The sequence below is a fragment of the Mixophyes fleayi genome, chromosome 2, assembly GCF_038048845.1.
Source record: "Mixophyes fleayi isolate aMixFle1 chromosome 2, aMixFle1.hap1, whole genome shotgun sequence".
NCBI lineage: Eukaryota > Metazoa > Chordata > Amphibia > Anura > Limnodynastidae > Mixophyes > Mixophyes fleayi.
Window position 1 is genome coordinate 182,270,340 of NC_134403.1, and position 6,000 is coordinate 182,276,339.

Sequence of the window (6,000 nt, forward strand, 5' to 3'; positions counted from 1 at the left end):
ATAAGGACAAGCTACTTTGGTCATCTGGTCTGAGATTGGTGCAGCTGAGAGAACCTGGGTTATGTGCTTCTGTTGTAGTGAGCCAAAGATATCTAAAAATCATTGAGGAATGGGAAACCTTGTTGATAGAGTAAGACGAGGACCATGTTTTTTCCAATATTTCTTTTACAGCATATTTTTGTAATAGCCTGTCCATTAGACTGGGGCCACACTTGCTCTGCACTTACTTATTTATTCATCTCTTTGGTTTGTCACCTCAACTGTTGTTTTTGAATTTTACAGATTGGTGGGTGCAGATGACCCTATGAGCTCCTCACCACAATCTAGGGTAGAGGTGTGGCCTGAGGTTCCCCTTTTCAAGGGGGCGGCAAAAGTTCAGTTGCCCTGGGGAAACCTTCGACAAAACCCAGGGCTAAAGGGACACCACCGAGCGTTGCGGTGAAGGGGGGCCAAAAGACCCCTTTTGGTGTTGGAGATAAAGGGGACCTTCCACTTTTAAGGAGGGCTTGATGTTCCGCACCCTGTGCACTTTTTTGTGTTTTTACACATTTTTTGCGCTCAGTGACCCGAAAGCATGATCCCAGGCTTTCAATATATAAGAGGAAATAAACAAAATAAAAAAAAATGTAACTGGGGAAGCAATTTGTTGGTATTAGGTTATCAAAACATTTTATGTTGCATTGTTTGCGCGCCTCTGCTTGTTGGGAGTATGATGGCGTTACTTGTATGAGAGGTTAAAGGGCCCTTCTCACAAGCTTCCAGCCCATACATAGTTTTTTTTTCCCATTATGAATGTTTTTAGTGCTTACTATTTTAATTCGGATCTGTATTTCATTGTAATTGTACCGGAATTTGTTTTTGGATAATTTCAAACAATTCGAGACCCACACCTGCCAAATATTGATTTTCAATTTTTGATTGAATATGTATCTTTATTTTGTATAAAGGTACAAAAAACATACAATACATTACGTTCAAATGTACTACGTTGCAAAGACCTTCACCTTTTCACAAGGAAATTACGCTTGAACAAATTCTTTAGTAAAAATGAGTCTACCAGTCTGCAGGAAACCATTACAAACACCTCATCTGCCTTTGTGGGTACCAGAGAAGATACTGATAGATTTCTTAGTATCCCAACATCTATTTCAGAAGAAATGGATATCAGTATCAATCTGGTAATACCAACAAGGGATGTGAATCTAGAGGAGGAAGTCTGCTCTAGAACATCTCTTAGAGGAACAAATTGGCAGGGAAACTACATCCAGTCAAATTTCTAGACCTACTTGTAAAAAAAGATCCATTTTTTGTCCCAATGACAATATTAGTCCACAAATAAAGGTTTTGGAGAATATGGTATGACGTGATCTAGATATTCTAAAACTCAAATCTATGAAGAATAAAAATAGAAAATGGGACAATTTGAGAAGAGATGAAAGACGAGCCATTCAAGAGATTCAATCTTGGCAAGATGTTGTTATCAAACCATCTGACAAGGGTGGGAATGTAGTGATTTGGCCTATTACTATGTATAAGGAAGAAATGCAGAAACAACTAGGAGATACACAATGCTACAAATTACTCTTTTCTAATCCTCTAAATGATTTGAAATCTATATATGATTGAATGATCAAAAGAGCTTTTGTCAGTGGAGTGATCTTGAAATCAGAATTTGAATTTCTGAGCATCGATAATCCTAAAATACCAACAATATACCTATTACCTAAAATTAATAAAAATGCCATAAAACCACCCGGAAGACCAATTCTTTCGGGTATAGGAGGCTTGACCGAACAAGCAAGCATTTTCATTGATCTACATCTGCGTGATTATGTTACTTCCTTACCCTCTTACGTAAGAGACACTACAGACATCCTTAAGCTTTTAGATGGTATCATTTTGGAACAAGATGTTTGGCTCATTACAATGGATGTAGAGTCACTTTATACCAGTATCCAACATGAAGTGGGTATTGAGGCTGTCAAGTTTTTCCTACAGGCCAATTGTTATGCCTTCAGCCGTTATGTATCTATATATGTATGTATTCTGTGTAAACTCCATCTAGTGGTCAGCTTGGCATTAACTTAAATTGAACTCTCAGAGCCTCTGTAGTTTATTTACCAAAGCACCATGGGAGCTACAAGCCTCCATTTTAGATATTACATGCTAGAATCAAGAGGTGCAGTATATCTCTCCCCTTAGTACAGCATCAATGGTAAGATTGCTCCCTAGTTATGCATTTTTGTCATGTGTTTTCATGTTTGCATTACAATACATTTGTTCATGTTGTAAATGTATTTCCTTATTTCTGTATTACAGTTTTACCACTTGAATTATAACATTCTTAACTATTTGAATAAACAACATTGAAGTAGGAGTGGTTATGCTGTCTGTCTGATTATATTCAGGCTAAAGAGAAGACTATAGTGAAGACAGAACAGTAAAACATTGGCTGTCAGCAAGTGGAACACATATATTCTGATTAACAGACCTGCTACACTGCCAGCTCAGTTATCTGCATATAACAAACTTAGCAGTTTTCTACACAGTCTGCAACACAGTGGCCTCTCTGCAAGAGGAGTACAGCCACTTGACTTCACAGAAATCTACAAATTGTCAGTGCAGCCATCCTGATTCAGCAATAGAGCAGTTCCTGCATAGTCAAGCACCTACTTAAAGGAGCCAACACTCTGACTTCTCAGAAACTGGCACTCAGTATATGCAGTTACCTGTATACTGCAATATAGTGATCTCTATACAGTCAAACACCTACCTCTCAACATCATGTCGCAGAAAACGACACCTTCATACAAAACAAGGTCTCAAACCTCTGCTTCCTCAAAATCCTCATCTGTCAGCAATGCAGCCATCTTTGCCCACGCAAAAGCTGTTTCCGCGAAAGTACGCGTCAACTTTGCAGAGCAAGAAATGCAATTGAAAATAGAGAAATCACGTCAGGAGGCAGAAATGACAGTAGAGAAATTACGCTTAGAGGCAATTATGGAAAAGCTTGCTGCAGAAAAGGAAGCCGCAGCTGCCATTGCTGAAGCAGACTTCTTGGAGACTGCAGATCGCCCTGATATAAAAGGCAACATCAATGTACTTGACTCAGAGCTCGGATCCCAAGATCCACTGCAACGCACATCAGAATATGTCCATCAAGTCTCCAAAATGAGTTGCAACCCTCCAGAAGCACAAGGTATGCAAACAGACTTTATCAGTGAAAAAAGTCTAACACGCTGTACAGCGCAACCATATGTGAACAACAAACCGCAAATTTACAAGCAAGAGAATTCTACACAAGGTGAAACCATGAGGGACATCCCTCCCCCACGCCCAGAGTTTGAGTCTGTTAACCACAACAACAAAGGCAGCGCCTCCTGCAGACAAAAGTGGCATGACACAAGCCGGCTGGAAACAGACAATCCTAGCAAGTATGACCACACACCACTTGCTCACTATGTTCATACACCGACAGCACATCCTGGAGCCAATCAGGACACACTAGACTTTGCCAAGTTTCTTGCACGACGAGAGCTAGTAACACAAGGACTTTCAAAGCTTAATGATCGATTAATGATCGACCTGAGAGCTTCAGAGCTTGGCGATCCTCCTTCCTAAATGCAATCACAGGCTTAGACCTTTCATATAGCGAGGAGCCAGACCTCTTAATAAAATGGCTTGGAAATGAGTCTGTTGAACATGCTAAAAGGATCAGAGCAATTAATATAAACTACTCAGAGTCTGGCCTTAAAATGATCTGGGATAGACTTGATGAATGTTATGGCTCACCAGAAGCAATAGAAGGTGCACTATTCAAAAGAATTGATGATTTCCCTAGATTACCTAACAAGGGCTACCAGAGACTTAGAGAACTGAGTGATTTATTAATGGAGCTTCAAGTAGCCAAGTCTGAAGGAGACTTACCAGGACTTGCCTACCTTGACACAGCTAGAGGCAATAACCCCATAGTTCAAAAGCTACCTTACAATCTGCAGGAACAGTGGGTCAACCATGGCTCCAAATACAAACAGCGGAACAATGTGCCATTTCCCCCATTCTCTGTTTTCGTGGACTTTGTACACCAGCTAGCTAAAGTCAGAAACTATCCTAGTTTTACCTTTACCCTATCAGGTGCTACCCCAATACTACCTAGCCCACGCAAAACATCAGTTGCAGTTCACAAGACTAATGTGTATCCTCCAGATTCCTTCCACAGGTCTTCCAGATATACCAGTCAAGAGACTAAAGACAAGGATCCTAGCAAACAGTGTCCTCAACATCGGAGACCACATCCTCTCCTGAAATGCAGAACATTCAGAGAGAAGTCCCTGGAGAACCGCAAAGCCTTCTTTCGAGAAAACGACATCTGCTACAAGTGCTGCTCTTCAACATCCCACTTCGCCAAGGACTGTAAGGTCAGTGTCAACTGCACAGAGTGCAACAGCACAGATCACAACACAGCTCTACACCCTGGGCCTCCGCCATGGACTTTATTACACAATCACAGTGGCACCGAGCATGGCGGGGAGCACAGTGGAGAGGGAAGGAACACTACTACAGTCACACCAGAGATCACTTCACAATGTACTGAAGTCTGCAAAGAAGCCATAAGCGGCAGATCTTGTTCCAAAATCTGTTTAGTAAGAGTCTACCCAAAGGGCCAGCCAGACAAAGCTGTCAAACTCTATGCAATCCTAGATGATCAAAGTAACAAGTCTCTAGCCAGATCAACCTTCTTTGAAATCTTTAGTATCAAAGGGCCCAACACTCCTTACTCCTTAAAGACTTGTGCAGGGAGTTTTGAGACAACAGGGAGGAGAGTTACTGGCTATCAAGTCGAGTCCATGGACGGAAAGACTTGTCTTCCCTTACCAACTATAACTGAGTGCAACCAGATCCCAGATAACAGGTCTGAAATTCCTACACCAGATGCAGCTATTCATCATGCACACTTGAAATGTATAGCACACCTGTTACCAAAACTGGACCCTCAAGCCCAAATAATTCTACTCATAGGGAGAGATATCTTAGGGGTCCACAAAGTCAGAAGCTAGATCAACGGTCCATACAATGCACCTTATGCTCAACGACTAGATCTAGGATGGGTCATAATAGGAGATGTATGTCTGGGAAACGTACACAGACCATCTTCTGTTAACAGCATGCTTACCCATACCTTGGAAAATGGACGTCCTTCTATTTTCCAACCATGTCACAATCGCTTTCTCATAGAAGAATTGCCACACTTTCCTGTCATAGACTCCTCTAGTGACAATCACGTCTGTGACAACTACCAAGATCATCTAGGGTGCACAGTCTTCCAAAGAACACAGAAGGATGATCAGGTGGCAATGTCAATTGAGGACAAACAATTCTTAGAAATAATGCAGAATGAACTAGTCAAAGATGAGGCAAACAGCTGGGTTGCACCTCTACCCTTTAGAACCCACAGACCTCGCCTACCTAACAACAGAGAACAAGTACTTAAACGCTTTTCTTCACTTAAACATAACTTTCACAGGAAACCAGAGATGAGAGATCACTTCTTCTCTTTCATGAACAAAATATTTGAGAATGGCCATGCTGAGATAGCTCCCAACCTCAAAGATACAGAGGAATGCTGGTACCTACCTATGTTTGGAGTATATCACCCCAAGAAACCAGGTCAGATCAGAGTCGTGTTTGATTCCAGTGCCAAGTTTAAAGGCATCTCCTTAAATGACGTTCTGTTGACAGGACCAGATCTTAACAACAAACTTCTCGGAGTACTTATGCGCTTCCGAAAGGACGCTATTGCCTTCACTGCTGATATTCAACAAATGTTCCATTGTTTCCTTGTAAGAGAAAAAGACAGGAATTTTTTAAGATTCCTTTGGTTCAGAGACAATGACCCTTCTAAAGACATTGTAGAGTACCGCATGAGGGAACACATCTTTGGTAACAACCCTTCTCCTGCAGTTGCCATCTATGGACTCAGACATTTAGCTCATGAGGATG